We start from the raw sequence: 18407 nt of genomic DNA on the forward strand, positions 1-18407 counted from the left end.
GCTTGAATCTTCCCACACCCTGTCTGAGGTGGGCCCGAGGCGTTGTCTGCTATTTAGGATACTGTCCAACACAGTAACCACCAACCTCATGTGGCAATTTAAATTTAATGACACTGGCCAGGAGCGGTGGCTCATGCCTGTAATCCCAGCACTTTGGGAGGCCGAGGTGGGCAGATCACTTGAGGTCAGGAGTTTGAGACCAGCCTGGCCAACATGGAGAAACCCTGTCTCTACTAAAAATACAAAAATTAGCAAGGTGTGGTGGCCCGCACCTGTAGTCCCAGCTACTCAGGAGACTCGTGAGGCTGAGGCAGGAAAGTCGCTTGAACCCGGCAGGCGGAGGTTGCAGTGAGCCAAGATTGTGCCACTGCACTCCAGCCTGGGCAACAGAGCGAGACTCTGTCTCAAATAAATAAATAAATAAATAAATAAATAAATTTAATTACACTGAAAATTAAAAGTTCTGTTCCTCAGTCACATGAGCCACATTTTAAATGTCCAGTGGCCATGTGTGGCTGGTGGCTACTGTATTGGATATCACAGATACAGAACATTTTTGTCATCTAGAAAGTTCTGTCAGATAGTGCTGCCTCAGAACTTGAACTTCGAGTGTGGGTCTGTCTTGTTCTTTCTGGTGGCCCCAACCCCTGCCACGTTGCTGAGCACATCGCATGTGTTGAATAAACAGCTGTGGAAGGAATGAACCGATGACTGGATCTCCATTTACAGAGTAGGAAAAGGTGGTTAGGAGAGGTTCAGTTAATTCCGTGGGTGTGCCAACAAATATGTTGGCAGAACTAGGACTCCAACTCAAGCCTCCACCTCCACACCCAGGCCTTGTTTTAGCCCCTCTCTGCAGCTGCCTTGATTTGCCACCAACCTCTGACAGGAGGAAATGGTTCTCACCTGTCACCACAGCAACCTCCTGCTGGCTGATTGGAAAACCACTTTACAAAATGACTTATAATTTCCCCTGTCCCCCAAGGTAAAAGGGATAGAAAATGTGTAAAATGCAGAAAATTAGAAAAGGAAAAGTCATTCATTCCTCCAACACTCAAATCAGCTCAGTTAACATTTTGGTATGTTTCTTCACAATCTCTTTGCGATACAGAGGCTTTTGAAAAATTGATTTTCTAGGGTCAGGCATGGTGGCTCATGCCTGTAAATCACAGCACTTTGGAGGCCGAGGCGGATGGATCACCTGATGTGGAGAGTTTGAGACCAGCCTGCCCAACATGGTGAAACCCTGTCTCTACTAAAAATGCAAAAATGAGCCGGGTGTGGTGGTGCATATCTGTAGTACCAGTTGCTTGGGAGGCTGAGGCACGAGAATCACTTGAACGCGGGAGGCACAGGTTACAGTGAGCTGAGATCACACCACTGCACTCCAGCCTGGGTGACAGAATAAGACTCTGTCAAAAAAAAAAAAAAAGAGAAATTGATTTTCTAGTAAGTTACTTAGGCCAGATACTTTCTGCTTTCTTCTCCCAGTCTCGTCTTGATGCTTCTGGGCCCATTTCTGTATCTTTTTTTTTTTTTTTTTTGAAACAAGGTCTTGTTTTGTTGCCCAGGTTTAAGTGCAGTGGCATGAACACAGCTCATTGTAGCCTTGACCTCCCAGGCTCCAGTGATCCTCCTGCCTCAGCCTCCTCAGTAGGTGGGACTACAGGTGCATACCACCATGCCCAGCTAATTTTTGTATTTTGTATAGAGATGGGGTTTCACCATGTTGGCCAGGCTGGTCTCGAACTCCTGGGCTCAAGCAACCTGCCTGTCTTAGCCTCCCAAATTGCTGGGTTTATACCTGTGAGCCACTGCACTAGCCATTTCTGTCTTTAGATATCAGCATAGTCCAGAATTCATGGATATTTTTTCCATATCATGTACTACACATAATATCGAAGAAGTAAAGGCCATGCTATGGTCTGAATGTTTGTGTCCTTCCAAAATTCATATGTTGAAACCTACCCCCCAATGTGATGGCATTAGGGGGTGGGGGCCTTTGGGGGTGATTAAATAATGGGGTTGGAGTCCTCATTAATAGGATTAGTGCCCATTTAAGGGGCTAGAGACCAGAATTATTCCCTTCCACCATACGAGGACACAGTGAAATGGTGGCCAACTATGAGGGCCTCACCAGACACTGAATCTGCCAGTGCCTTGATCTTGGACTTCCCAGCCTCCAGAACTGTGAAACATACATTTCTGTTGTTTATAAGCCACCCAGTTTATGCTGTTTTGTTATAGGAATCCAAATGGACTAAGACAGGCAGGGACTGATAGGGTATTATAACTAGGTGATTAGGGTGGAATATTTCATACCTGCCTGTGAAGGGAGGCCAGCCACAGGCTCTGTGCTTACAGAGATGAAAGTGAGTTGCCTGCCTAAAAAAGCTAGGAGTCAGTCAGGCACGGTGGCTCACGCCTGTAATCCCAGTACTTTGGGAGGCTGAGGCAGGTGGATCACCTGAGGTCAGGAGTTCGAGACCAGCCTGACCAACACGGTAAAACCCCGTCTCTACTAAAAATACAAAAATTAGCCAGGCATGGTGGCAGGTGCCTGTAATCTCAGCTACTCGCAGGCTGAGGCATGAGAATTGCTTGAACCCAGGAGGTGGTGGCTGCAGTGAGCTGGGATTGCACCATTGCACTCCAGCCTGGGAGATAAGAGCGAAACTCTGTCTTTAAAAAAAAAAAAAAAAAAAAAAGCTAAGAGTCACAAAGGGCTGCTTCCCCGTGGAAGCAGGATCAGAAAAACTCCACCTCTTTGCTCTAGGCCATGTGCAGATTTGGGGTCTGAGTTCATATCTGTGTGGTATGAAAATTCCAGGTAGAGAAAATCATAGAAAGACTTGTCCAGAACTAGTAAAACTGGGGGACTTGAGAGTCTATGAAATCATGGACTCTCAGAAATCTGATGAAGATGAGCTTAAAATATGCTTACAAACCCACAAGGAAATAAGCCACACATAGTCAGCAGCAGCAACAAACAGGAGACCTTGCACCCTACAAACCAAAGATAATACGACAGACTAAAACTTTGAAACAAGCAGGGTTAATTTTTTTTTTTTTTTTTTTTTTTTTTTGAGACGTTCTCACTCTGTTGCCCTGGCTGGAATGCAGTGGTGAGATCTCAGCTCACTGCAACCTCCACCTCCCAGGTTCAAGTGATTCTCCTGCCTCAGCCTCCGGAGTAGCTGGGACTACAGGCACATGCCACCATGCCAGGCTAGTTTTTTTGTATTTTCAGTAGAGACAGGGTTTTGCCATGTTGGCCAGGCTGGTCTCAAACTCCTGACCTCAAATGAGCCCCCCTGCCTCGGCCTCCTAAAGTGCTGGGATTACAGGCGTGAGCCACCATGCCCAGCCAGGGTTAATATTTTTGAAGATTTTCCAGGCATGGTGGCACACACTTGTAGTCCCAGCTACTTGGAGACTGAGGTGGGAGGATTTCTTGAGCACAGGAAGTTGAGGCTGCAGTGAACTGTGATTGGGTTACTCCAGCATGGGTGACAGCAGTGAGATGCTGTCTTAAAAATTATTTTTTTCTTGGCTGGGCACAGTGACTCATGCCTGTCATCCCAGCACTTTGGGAGGCTGAGGCGGGAGGGTCACTTGAGGCCAGGAGTTCGAGACCATCCTGGCCAACATGGTGAAACTCCGTCTCTACTAAAAATACAAAAAAAATTAGCTGATCGTGGTGACATACACCTGTAATCCTAGCTACCTGGGAGGCTGAGACAGGAGAACTGCTTGAACCTTGGTGGTGGAGACTGTAGTGAGCTGAGATGACACTACTGCACTCCAGCCTGGGCAACAGAGCGAGACTCAACTGTCAAACACAAACAAACAAAAAAATGTTAAGAGATAAAGGAACAGATGCTTTAGGCCTTAAGGCAAGAGCACAGCAGTATGAGAAAAGAATAGGCAGGTTTGAATAACATCTACATAGAAATGTTAAGGATGATATAATACAGTGATTAAAATAAAGGGAACTTGTGGATTCAGAGAAGTGAGAAAAAAATGGGCATGGCTTTTTAGGGGATATTTCTGTGAGTGGTAACTTTCCTGTGAACCAGGCACTGTTTCAGGCATTTCAAACATGTATTAACTTGTTTCATCTTCACGAGCTAATGAAGTGGGTGACATTGCTCCTTACTGGGGAGGCAGGGGACATTCTAACGGACCTGTGGAGTGGCCATCCCCAGGACAGTCAAGGAATAATAATAAAATGTATACATTATTACGTATAAAATAAAACACTGAAAATGGATTATCTCATTTAATCTGTGTTTAATAATCTCATTAATCCTTATAACAAACCCTCAAGGGAGGTGTCATTAACTCCTCCACTTTGCAGATGAGGACAGTTCCTTAATGTTTACACAAACACCAAGCAGTTTAGTTGGGATTTAAACAAGGGCAAGTTGAATTCACCTTAACGATAATGTTAAGGAACCAGTGATTATTCATTTTGATTTGAATTTCACGCATTGCATATTACCAAATAGGTAATACATTCACTGATTCAAGAAGTTCCAAACGGCATATAGTAAGACATCTCACTTCTGCCACTGTCTTTGCCTCTAGAGGCAACCTGTGTTCCCAGTTTCTTGTTTAACCTTCCAGGTATGTTATGCCTACAGATGCAAGTATCTATATACATCTGTCTACATAGATGGATATTCTTTTCTCCCTTCTTACATAATTGAAAGCTTCCACATAACTTGTTCTGTGTCTTGCTGGTTTTTTTTTTTTTTTTTTTTTTTTTTGAGACGGAGTGTCATTCTGTTGCCCAGGCTGGAGTGCAGTGGCATGATCTCAGCTCACTGCAACCTCTGCCTCCTGGGTTTGAGCCATTCTCCTGCCTCAGCCTCCCGAGTAACTGGGATTACAGATGCCCACTGCCATACCCGGCTAATTTTTGTATTTTTAGTAGAGATGGGGTTTCAACATGTTAGCCGGGCTGATCTCAAACTCCTGACCTCAAGTGATCCACCCGCCTTGGCCTCCCAAAGTGCTGAGACTACAGCCACCAGCCACGGCACCCAGCCTATTTTGCTGTTTTTATTTAGCACTCTAGCTTGGAGAGCACTGTATGTTAGTATGGAGAGCATTGTATGTTAGTAAATCATGATAAAAATCAAGTGAAATATTTACTATTACTGGTGGGGCATAGTGGCTCACATTTATAATCCTAGCACTTTGAGAGGCTGAGGTGGGAGGATTGCTTGAAGCCAAGAGTTCGAGACCAGCCTAGGTAACAATGCAAGATCCCCCTCCATGTCCCCACACCCCATCTCTACAAAAAAAAATTTTTAAGAGTTAACCTATCGGCTGGGCGCAGTGGCTCATGCTTGTAATCCCAGCACTTTGGGAGGTCAAGGTGGGCGGATCACAAGGTTAGGAGTTGGAGACCAGCCTGGCCAACATGGTGAAACCCCATCTCTACTAAAAATACAAAAGTTAGCCTGGTGTGGCAGCGGGCGTCTGTAATCCCAGGTACTCAGGGGGCTGAGGCAGGAGAATGGCTTGGACCCAGGAGGCAGAGGCTGCAGTGAGCCGAGATCGCGCCACTGCACTCCAGCCTGGGTGACAGAGGAGCGAGACTCCATCTCAGAAAAAAAAAAAAAAAGGAGAATTACCCTATCATGGTAGCATGTTCCTGTAGTTCCAGCTACCTCAAGGAGGATTGCTTTTGCCCAGGAGGGCAAAAGGATTGCTTTTGCTGAGGCTGCAATGAGCCGTGATTGTGCCACTACACTCCAAACTTATCTTTAAAAAAAGAACATTTACTATTACTATTACTAATAAACAATTGGCTGGGCATGGTGGCTCACGCCTGTAATCCCAGCACTTTGGGAAGCCGAAGTGAGTGGATCACCTGAGGCCAGGAGTTTGTGACCAGCCTGGCCAACATGGTGAAACTCCATCTCTACTAAAAATGCAAAAATTAGGCAGGTGTGGATGGCACATACCTGTAGTCCCAGCTACTCGGGAGGCTGAGGCAAGAGAATGGCTTGAATCCGGGAGGTGGAGGTTGCAGTGAGCCGAGATTGTGCCACTGCACTCCAGCCTGGGCAACAGAGCGAGACTCTGTCTCAAAAAAAAAAAAATTAATATAGAATGATAATAAAGTAATAAAAAGTATCTTCATTCTTGTCTATGACTGCAGAATATTCCAGTGTATGTGTAAATCATGTTATTGATAGACCTCTCTGAGGGGCATTCGTGCCGTTTTCAATCTTCTGCCATTATAGTGCTGCAGTGAGTAACAGTGAATAACTGGATACGTGGTCTGCTTCACATGGGTGAGGGCTATGTGTTCCTGACGGTTGAATTGCTGGGTCAAAGTAATGTGCATTTGTGATGTTTAAAATAGTTTTTTCTTATTATTAAAAAACACATGGTGACACTGGAAAAACCCTAAGATCCCCCATAATTCATAAACCTAGAGATATTAATTGTGAATATATTGGTGTAATCTGAGCCTTTTTTTTTGTATACATGTACACATACACATCTTGGACATCATGCTGTTACCTAGCTTTTAAAAATCCAGACTTTTACCCTGAATAATATGTCATAGCCCTTTTCATGTTATTTAAATATTCTTTACAAGTGGCATTTTTGTGATTGCATAGTATTCCATATGACCATACCATAATTTTAACCCACATCTTAAATATTAGATACTTAAGTGTCTAATATTGCTGTATGTTAGACATCTCAGCAATTAATATTGCTGTACAGAAATTATCATTCCAATTTCTGTTTTATTTCCTAGTCATTTTGTATTCTAGTCATTGGAATCAATGACTGGAAGTTTTCTATAGTCCTTTTATTCCAGTCATTAGAACCAATGACCAGATGGGTTACAGAACATAAATATTTTCCAAGTTCTTTTGTTTTTTTTTTGAGACAGAGTTTCACTCTCGTCACCCAGGCTGGAGTACAATGGCATGATCTCGGCTCATTGCAACCTTAGCCTCCCGGGTTCAAGTGATTCTCCTGCCTCAACCTCCCGAGTAGCAGGGATTACAGGCACGCGCCACCATGCCCAGCTAATTTTTGTATTTTTAGAAGAGATGGGATTTCACCACATTGGCCAAGATATTCTTGATCTCCTGCCTTGTGATCTGCTCGCCTCGGCCTCCCAAAGTGCTGGGATTACAGGTGTAAGCCACCGCGCCCGGCCGGAAGTTCTTAATATATTCTATTAAACTGCCCCCCTAGAAAGTTGCTCCAGTCTTTCATCTCACCACTTCCTTACCAACATTGAGTCCTGTAGGAAATTCAGCAAAAGGTGCCATCTATTGCTGTCTTCTTCTGATTATGTATGTAATGCTTGTTTATTATTTAAAAATTTGAATAAAGCAAAATTAAAAAAAAATAAATCTCATCCATAAGCTCATGATCTTGGTCTAATTACTATTAAAATGTTGTTGACTTTCCAGGATTTTCTATATTTAAATATTTTTCACAAAATGATCACTACATATGCTTCAAAAACATGATTTTTAGTTTTTGCCAAGTTTAAACAAAAAAAAAACCTCATTTTTTATTTTGTCATATTTGTTCCAAATATTTTTCTCAGTTTCTTGACTGCTTTTTTATTATGTTTCTGGTGTTCTGAATTTTTGTGTGGTCAGATCTAGAAATCTTTTTATTTTGTCTCCCCCATGGCTCTTAAATACTTCTTGCCATGAGGATGGGGCATTAAATCATGTAAAAAAATAAGATTGGTAGTGTAAGGGAAAGAGTACTAGCCTATATTCATTCAAAAAGCATTTATTAATGTCTACTTAACACTGTGTGTGCGTCTGTGTAGACACACAGAGATGGACAATGTATGATTCTCTCCAGTTGAGAAAGGAGCAGACAAGGAAGGCTTCCTGGAGGAGAGGGCATTTGAGCTGGACCTGGGCAACTGGGAAGGCCTGGGGCATGTGGATATGAGGAAAGGAGAAGACAGAGCTGAGGGAATTGCTGAGGACAGAAATTGTCATATTCCTGGCCAGACACAGTGGCTCAGTGCCTGTAATCCCAGCAATTTGGGAGGCCAAGGCAGGAGGATCACTTGAGCCCAGGAGTTCAAGACCAGCCTGGGCAATGCAGTGAGACCCCCATCTCTATTTTTAAAAAACACAACAACAGTTATTGTCACATTCCTGTCAGAGGGAGCAAGAAGGCACTGTGTGTGCACTGGGCAAAAAAAAAACTTATCCTTAAAGTGATTGGCTTGTGGAAAGAGAGCTGTGTTAGAACAAGTCATCTTCATATGAAGGTTTGGAATTCCAAATTGACTTCGTTCACACCATATGTGCAATATTAACTAGAATACCTTGGGGATGGTGACGTTGTAAATCAAAGTGGAAAGAGAATGATGGGTTTCCTCTCCTTCTTAAAGGCTGGTCCTTGAAGTAATACAGTTTGGTTTTTGTTTTGTCTTTTCTTCTTTCGTATCCTCAATTTCTATGGAGTAATACAGTTTTAATTCAAATAACATGAGGCAGGGACTAGGTAACTCTTGCAACTTTGAAGGTGGCCTCTGGACTCTCTTCAGGGGCTTGGGAAGGAAGCCAGTTTGTCAAGTGTTTGGGTCAGTGATGGGCTGATTTTGGGGCCAGCCAAAATATTTGGGGCCTTTTAGAGCTTAGCCTACTCCGATGGACCCCTCCTCTCTCTGGGGAGCTGTTTCTTTCTGCTGCTCTTGAGTTCTGTTGGGGTGGTCAACACTAATTGGCCTTCAGGGTGAGCAAATACCCTGAGCTGGGCCAATCAGAGAGCTCTGCTAAGCAGGGCTGAATTGGAATGGAGATAATGTTCTCTTTCCTTTTTGACTTTGGAGCTGTGAGGAAGAGCCACCTACTAGGCTATTTGAAGACATCCAAGATAATGAAGTCTGAGAGAAACAGAATTAAAAGGAGCCAAGAATCCAACTCTTCCATCCAGCCGCCCTACTTCCTGAAACCTTCCCTCCATCCTGGCACCTCCCTCGTGTCTTGTCCAGGAGTCACCCTTTTTGGCTTAAGCTAGTCTGAGTTGGGTTATTGTCATTTGCAATCACAAGGAGTGAGAGGCTCTGAGTCTTACATCTAATTTCACTGCCAAGGTTAATGTTTTTCACTTCTTCCATGTATATGTATCTGTAGCCATATCTTAGCCTTTAAAAAATTACACAAGTGACACATGTTCATTACGGAAACAGACTATACCAGTTAGCAAAAAGAAGGAAAAGAAATTCACCTATAACCCTATCTGTAGAGAGAACCATTCTTTATTTGTTTGTATTTATTTATTTTTTGAGAAGGAGTTTTGCTCTGTCACCCACGCTGGAGTGCAGTAAGCACAATCTTGGCTCACTGCTCTGCCTCCCGGGTTCACGCCATTCTCCTGCCTCAGCCTCCTGAGTAGCTGGGATTACAGGCGCACACCACCATGCTTGGCTAGTTTTTATATTTTTAGTGGAGACGGGGTTTCACCATGTTGGTCAGGCTGGTCTTGAACTCCTGACCTCAGGCAATCCACCCGGCCTCCCAGGTTTTTTTTTTTTTTTTTTTTTTTTTTTTTTGAGATGGAGTCTCACTCTGTGGCCCAGGCTGGAGTGCAGTGCTGCAATCTTGGCTCACTGCAACCTCTGTCTCCCGGGTTCAAGTGTTTCTCCTGCCTCAGCCTCCCAAGTAGCTGGGATTATAGGTGCACGCCACCACACTCGACTAATTTTTGTATTTTTAGTAGAGACAAGGTTTCACCATGTTGGCCACCTGGTCTCAAACTCCTGACCTCAGGTGATCCATCCACCTTGGCCCCCAAAAATGCTGGGATTACAGCCATGAGCCACTGCGCCCAGCCAAGTTTGGTTTTTTTTTAGAGACAGGGTCTTACTACGTTGCCCAGGCTGTTCTTGAACTCCTGAGCTCAAGCAGTCCTCTGGCCTCAGCTTCCCAAAGTGCTGGGATTACAGGTGTAAACCACTGTGCCCAGACTAGACAACCATTATTTTTCTTCCAGACAGAGTCTGGCTCTGTTGCCCAGGCTGGAGTATAGCGGCACGATCTCGGCTCACTGCAACCTCTGCCTCCCGGGCTTAAACCATCCTCCACCTCAGCCTCCCGAATAGCTATGAATACAGGCGTGCACCACCATGCCTGGCTAACTTTTGTGTTTTTGGTAGAGACGAGGTTTTGCCATGTTGCCCAGGCTGGTCTCGAACTCCTGGCCTCAAGCTATCCGCCTGCCTCGGCCTCCCAGAGTTCTGGGATTACAGGCGTGCAAGCACCATTCTTAACACATTGGCATTTCTCCACTTTTGCTGTTATCTATCTATCTATCTATCTATCTATCTATCTATCTATCTATCTCATGTCAATCTATGAGCTATCTTTGATTTATCTATCACTGATCTATCATCTGTTTATCTAAAACAGTAATGGACAACAGAACACTTATGCACCACGAATGGTCTAATTTGCCACATAACAACTCAATTTTCATGACAACCCTATGAGATAGGTGATATTATTATCCTCAGTCTATAGATGAGAAAATTGAAGCTCCGAAGGATTAAAGAAAACAGGCCAGAGACTTTAGATAACTTACCAGGACATACAACTGGTAAATGGTGAGAAGCTGGAATGTGAATCTAGATTGTTCGGCTCCATAATAGCTATTCTTATCCCCCACACTATACTGACTTTAGATAAGTTCGAATCCAAGCCAAGTGTGGTGGCTCGGACCTTTAATCCCAGGGAGGCCAAGGGAGGATCACTTGAGCCCAGGAGTTTGAGACTGGCCTGGGCAAGATAGCAAGACTCCATCTTTACACAACATTTAAAAATTATCTGGACATGGTGACTCATACCTGTAGTCCCAGCTACTCGGGAGGATGAGGTGGGAGGATCATTTGAGCCCAGGAATTCGAGGTTGCAGTGAGCCATGATTAAGCACCACTGCATTCCAACCTGCATGACAGAGTGAGATTCTATTTCAAAAAAAAGTTTGAATTACATAGTGATACCTTTTTGTAACTTATATTTCTTACTTATCAAAATATAGTGGCTTCTTTCTTTCTTTCTCTTTCTTTCTTTCTTTCTTTCTTTCTTTCTTTCTTTCTTTCTTTCTTTCTTTCTTTCTTTCTTTCTTTCTTTCTTTCTTTCTTTCTCTCTTTCTTTCTCTCTTTCTTTCTCTCTTTCTTTTTTGAGATGCAGTCTCACTCTGTCACCAGGCTGGAGTACCGTGGTGCGATCTTGGCTTACTGCAACCTCTGCCTCCCAGGTTCAAGCGATTCTCCTGCCTTAGCCTCCTGAGTAGCTGAGACTACAGGCACCCGCCACCACATCCAGCTAATTTTTGTATTTTTAGTAGAGACAGGGTGTCGCCATGTTGACCAGGATGGTCTCAATTTCTTGACTTCGTGATCCGCTGCCTCGGCCTCCCAAAGTGCTGGGATTACAGGTGTGAGTCACTGCGTTTGGCCATCATGGTTATTTTCTGTGTATAGACACCTACAGCTCCCACATCCACTTTCAGAGTTGCACGGTATCTCATAATAAAGATACCTCAACGTTTATTGAACCACATTCAGACTAATGAGCATTGAGATGGTTTCAAAATTTTCACTATTATAAAGATACCTTGCTGTAAAAATGATATTAAAAACTGTCTTAATATCATAAAACAAAGCCCTTAAGCTATTCTCTTAGGTCAGATTCCCAGAGGTGAAATTACTGGGTTGGCGGTTTCCCATATGTTATGGGGCTTTGATGTCTGCAAACAAACTGCCGCTCAGAACAACTTAAGCTCTTCCTTCTGGGGCTGATGAGGCTCTTTTTAAATTTTTTTCCTTCTATTGTTAAAAGTTGAGATTTAATTTACATAACATAAAAGTCACTATTCACAGTGTAAAATTCAGTGGTTTTTAGTATATTCACAACATTGTACCACCATCAGCACCCGCTAATTCCAGAATATTTTCATCACTCCAAAAAGAAACCCATCAGCAGTCACTTCCCATTCCTCTTCCTCCCAGCCCCTGGCAACCACTGATCCACTTTCTGTCTCTATGGAATTGCCTATTCTGGGCATTTCTTACAAATGGAATTATATAATATGGGGCCTTTTGTGTCTGGTTTCTTTTGCTCAGCATAATGTTTTCAAAGTCATCTATGCTCTACCACGTGTCAGCACTTCACTCCTTTTTATGGCCAAATATTATTCCACTGTGCACATATACCACTTTGTGTTTCTTTGTTTTTTTTTGAGACAGGGTCTCACTCTTGTGCCTAGGCTGGAGTGCACTGGCACAATCATGGCTCACTGCAGTCTTGACCTCTGGGCTCAAGTGATCCTCCCACCTCAGTCTCCAGAGTAGCTGGGACCACAGGAGCACACCACCATGCCTGGATAAATTCTTTTGGGTTTTTTTGTATATTTTGTAGAGATGGGGTTTGGTCATGTTGCCCCGGCTGATCTTGAACTCCTAGGCTCAAATGATCCATCTGCCTCAGCCTCCCAAAGTGCTGTGATGACAGGTGTGAGCCACTGCACCTGGCCAACCATGTTTTGTTTATTGATTCATTAGCTGATGGACATTGTAGTTTTATCTATTTTTTGGCCATTATGAAGAATCCTGCTATGAACTTCTTTTTCACTTTTTGATGGTATGAAGAAAAAGGAGAGGAGAGCTTTCCTGAAATGAATGAGGTAGATTTGAAAAGATGAAGATTGAAAAAAAATTGTCAGAGAGGATTTGTCTGAGGCCAATTTACTAAAGTAGGAAAACAGAAAAGTAAAAGAGGTTTGCAGGGAGGTGTCTAGAAGGAAAATATCAGCTCTTTGGCCCCTTGGGCTCCTGCGCTTTCAGACAATTCTATACAAGGCAAAAATAGAATTCCTACAAACTCTCTGTAATTGAGGACAATCTGGAGTTGGTGCAAGAAATGGACCATGATAGGGACTATAACTTTAATCATTATTTTAGAAAGTATATTTCTAGGCTTTTCTCAGTTGTTGGTTTCAAGTGACTGAGTTTTGATGGAGGTTTATAAATAGCATCTCTTTTGTTTAGAAACTGGACTTACTGGCCTTGATCACAATCAAGCACGTTCTCTCTCACACACCTTCCTTGTTTGCTGGGTAGGTCTCTTACTGCAACCAAAACCCTACCCCTGACTTCAGTGAAATCTCAGTTTCTTGATGGAGCCCCAGAGGCCTAAGGCAGAATGACTCATACTCTGGATGGAGTCCAGACAGCACCTGCCTGGTGGGCAATGCCCCCTAACACCAGGGAGTTCTATTGTATTTTTTCTTTTGCTGTGTTATGTATAATTTAAAATATCTAATTTTACTTCTCTCCTCCTTTTTCTTTTATTGTTTTATAGGGAATGCTGATAGTTAAATCATACACAATTTAGCCCACAGAGTATGGGAAAATGAGATAGGCTCATGACCAAATAGAAAAAAAATTGAGATCTGGGATTTGCCCCTAGCTGAAGTTTTGGAGAGTTCTGTTTGGCCGCTTTTGGGGAAGAGTGAGCATTTTCACTTACATAAGGGATGGTCATTCTTTGCCAGGTGCTATTATATTTTACAAGTATGAGGAGAATATTGAGATTGAAAGGGGTGGACTATAGTGGACATTTGTTTTGATCATCCAGCTTCTCAGTTGGAGACATCTCCACCATGTAAGGCAGAGATCAAGTCCCACATCTCAAATAACAGAGGCTGAAAATGCCAAATTCTTGTATTTTCAGCCTCCCTTGCAGCTAAGCATGTGCACACAAGCTCGGCTTTGCCAGAGATCATCTCTAATTTTTTTTTTATTATTAAACAGAGATGAGGACTTGCTATGTTACCCAGACTGGTCTTGAATTCCTGGCCTTAAGTGATCCTCCTGCCTCAGTCTTCCACCTCCCACCCAAAGGGATTACAGGGCATGAGCCACTGCATCTGGCCTGCCCCTAACTCATAATCACAATTCAGAGAAGTCAAGAAACAGGAACGATGTAGATTAATTATAGCGAGGGTGGTAGTTGCAGGGCCCCATCTGGTCAGGGGCCAGGTCAGTGTGGGCCTCAGTGGTGTCAACAGTTCATGCCATGATCTGTGCTTAGGGGCTGTGGTAGTGGGGTTCTCAGGGACCAGGTCTGAGATGGGATTATGACATTGCTACTGACCACACCGCTTTATTTTTTATTTTTATTTTTGTTCTTTTGCCACACCACTTTGGAAGCACCACCATTTCTGCCTGGGGTATGAAGCTAGGAGAGGGGAGGGGAGAGAGAATTCCTCCCTTTACTCACAATTGTCTACTTGGCATTAAATGAAAAGATGCAAGTTAAAGCCTCCAAGGCATGAGGCTTATTTTCAGCAAGTGTTCCATCAGAATCTTGGGCTGACTGTTGGGTGGTAAAAGGGGCAGTATGAAGGACAACAGGAAGTGTGGACCCACTTCCGAAAGCACAGATGGGAAGGGGATGGAGTTCCAGCTGGAGCAGGTTTCAGGTTAGGCTAGAAAGCCATCGGCTGCGATGTGATATCTGCGGGGCTCCAGGGCAGTGCAGAATTTGGCACAGGGGTTCTTGTGGTCTATGTGAGGAAGCAGGGTCAATACTGCTACCTTGCATAGCTCCGGGGGGCTTCCTTTACATTGCCGTCTGTGGAGGAACAGAGATGGTAAGAACATAAGGTTGTCCACAGAACCACCTGGCTGAGTGATGGGCTGTGTGACTCCGAAACTGGTTGGGGTGGGGGCTGGAAGATGGCGTGATTCCCCACACCCCTGAGAGGAAGGAAGAGGGTTGTTTATCCATGTTGGAGAGGGCCAGGGTAAAGCTGAACACTACTGAAGAAAAGCACACAATGCCTGTGCCAAGACCACCAGCCAGCAGAGGACCACACAGGACCAAGACTGGGGACCCCGCATGAGCAGTCCTCCCCTCCTCACCTGTCTTGTTGTGGGGCTCTGGGGGACAACAAGGCCTCCGAGAGAGAGGACTTGGACTTCTGTTTACAATTACGATAAAATACGATGTCGACTGCACTATGGACTGAATTATGTCCCCTCCCAAATTCATATGCTGAAGCCCTGACGCCCAGTGGGGTGGTATTTGGAGAAGCCTTTGGAGGTAGGTTAGATGAGGCCGGGATGGTGGGGCTCTGATGATGGAATTAGTGTCCTTACAAACAGAGGAAGAGATGCAGGGTCCCTCTTGTCACCATTTGAGGACACAGCAGGAACGTGGCCATTTGCCATCTAGGAAGAGAGTCCTGGCCAGGAAACAAATTTACTGGCACCTTGACTTTGGACTCCCTCCCTCCAGAACTGTGGGAAATAAATATCTATTTCTTAAGCCACCTAGTTTATGGTGTTATAGAAGCCTGAGCATATTAAGACAACTGCATGCTTATCCCCAGAGAGGCAATTTTAATAACTGGATTTGATTACAGAATCATTTGAATAAGGCCAAGTGCAATGACTCACGCCTGTAATTCCAGCACTTTGGGAGGCTGAGACAGGAGGATTGCTTGAAGCCAGGAGTTGGAGACCAGCCTGGACAACAAAGCACAATTCCATCTCTCTCTCTTTTTTTTTTTAATTAAAAAAAGAAATCATTTGAATGGATTAAAATGTAAATAGGAACGGCATAAAAGAAAAAGCATCTACCGTGGCTGATTGAAGTGCTCAGGACCCAGAAATGTCTGCATCGCTTTGAGAATGAAGGTTTGTGTTCAGACATAGCTGCCTGAGACTCTTCAGACTGGTTACACATGTCCCCAATGTTAGAGGCCCAAAGAACAATCTCACCATTGTCCCCATTTCTAGTTCTAGTTTGTAGCACCAACATCCACACAGTTGCCCAACTTATGAAATGGCCTCATCCCCTGTTTCTGCCCCTGCACACCTGCCAGGTCTCCACTCATTGCTTTTCTTTTTAATCATGTCTGGGTTGTGACCACTTCACCTCCATCCTCACTGCCACCATCTCTCCCGAGACCTCTGCTGCTTCATCCCAACAAGTCTTATCTGGGTCTTCCTCTGGTTTGGATAATCATGTTGAAAGTCCCAGTGCAGCCTCAAGGAAAATTCCGGAGACTTCCCAGACCCTAAAAGGAATCCAGAGGCTTAGAGACTAACCACCAAAGGTTACAAGGGCAGTCACAGATGAGGATTGACCTGTATAATTAAGGTTGGGGCTCTGGGGTTTCTAGAAGTTTGTTATCTGTCCATTCTTATTCAAATGGTTCATGTACATAATGGATGGGTGCTGATCCTGTCAAAAGCTATCAGTGCTTTACTTCAAGACGGTGGGTCACAGCCAGGTGCGGTGGCTCACACCTGCAGTCCCAGCACTTTGGGAGGCCGAGGTGGGCGATCACCTGAGGGAAGGAATTCAAGACCAGCCCGGCCAACATGGTGAAACCCTGTCTCTACTAAAAATACAAAAATTAGCTGGGTGTGGTGGTGCATGCCTGTAATCCCAGCTACCCGGGAGGCTGAGGCACGAGAATCACTTGAAACTGGGAAGCAGAGGTTGCAGTGAGCCGAGATTGTACCACTGCAACCAGCCTGGGCGACAGAGATTCTGTCTAAAAAAAAAAAAAAAAGGTGGTCAGTCTTGCTTAAATGACAGAATTGCATTTGTTCCTGTGTGCTGGGTCTTGAGTAAGGTTAACTCCTCATGAATCAGCCCTTTAGTACATCTGAAGTCAAATAATATGCAGGGGAAGCTGCTAATTGTGTCCTAATAATAATTTCTCCTTTTTCAATAAAAGTCTCTTGAATTCAGCCTGTTGAATTTAGGCTGTGTACTGCCATCTAGGATAAAGACTACCTTTCCTAGCCTGTCTCATAGCACAGTGTATCCATATGATTCAGTTCTGGCCAACTGTTTGTAAGTCAGAGTAGTGTATGCAATTTTGAGGAGGTATACTTAAAGGGAAAGGATATTCTTTTGTTTTTCTTGCTGGAATGTTGATGTGATGGTTGGAGCTGGACCAGCCATTTTGGACTATGATGTAGAAACTGTGTTGAGGACAGTGGAGTGACCAGATTGGAGGAACCTGGGTCCCCAGTGAGTGGTACCAGCTCTGGGCTGCTGGTGTTTATGTGAGAGAGAAATAAACCGTTTTGCTTGAACCACCTTTACTTTGACTTTCAGAGTCAGAATTTGATACCTGAAGACAAAATGCTGCAAATAGCATCTAAAATGTGGCAGTGGCTTAGTGGAATTGGTGGGCCAGCAGATGGCAAAGATACACATATTGCCTTTTGTGTGATGGCTAAACACTGATGAAATTGTTATCTACTATTGGGTATGTGGAAGATGGACTACATTCGGACTGAGGCCACATACAGCAAGAGAAAATGGTGGGAGGATGCAAGAAGTGTGAATGTTGCTCCTTATTGCTTTTCTCAGTCCTGTATACGTGAGATGAACTGGGGCTACAGCCAGCCAGCTTGCAAGCAGAGATGGGAGGTGTTATAGTTGATGTTTGTCTTCTCCAAATCTCATGCTGAAATGCATTCCCCAAAGTTGGAGGTGGGGCCTAATGGGAGGTGTTTGGGTCACCGGGGTAAATCCCTCATGAATAATGTCCTTCCTGGGGATGAAGTGAGTTCTCACTCTTCATTTCGGTAAGAGCAGGTTGTTAAAAAAAGCCTGACCCCTCTGCCCGCTCTCTCTTGCTTCCTCTCTCATCATGTGATCGGCACACACTCACTCCCCTTCACCTTTTGCCATGAGTGGAAGAGGCCTGAGGCCCTCAACAGATGCAGATGTGGGTGCATTGCTTTTTGTAGAGTCTACAGAACCGTGAGGCAAATAAACCTCTTTTCTTTATAAATTGCCCAGCCTCAGGTATTCCTGTACAGCAACAGTAAGTAGGCTAAGACAGGAGGGAATCTTGCTTTGCTCAGAGAGGTGCTGTCAATAGCTTCAAAGTTGATTAAAGTCTTGAAGCGCTGACAATGACAACTGCTTTTGTCCTTCGAACTGCAGCTATTAAGCGCAGTGGCCTTGAAGTTGCAGCCTTAGTGCAGATAAGGCTTCTCTGCCAGAAAATGCAAACTAGGTTGCTTCAAAGACCAGACTAAGGGTGTTGCTCCCACCCATGCTTCTCTTCCAGGCAGCCTCAAGGCAACCACGTTGAAGTCCAAGAGGCAGAAGCAGAGCAGATCTTCCGCTATGAGCAGCTGATGGATTCTATTATCTAAGAAACTGCATGCCTGGTCTTCCTGAACCATGAAAGTAACCTTGGGGACTCCCCACAAACTGCCCAAGGAGTAAGCAGGCTATAGAAGCTGTGGTGAGTCAGATGCGGTGCTTCATACCTGTAATCCCTCCCTTTGGGAATGACATGGGAGGATCACTTGAGTCCAGGAGTTTGGGACCAACCTGGTCAAC

Source organism: Chlorocebus sabaeus, chromosome 12 (assembly GCF_047675955.1).
Source record: "Chlorocebus sabaeus isolate Y175 chromosome 12, mChlSab1.0.hap1, whole genome shotgun sequence".
Classification (NCBI taxonomy): Eukaryota; Metazoa; Chordata; class Mammalia; order Primates; family Cercopithecidae; genus Chlorocebus; species Chlorocebus sabaeus.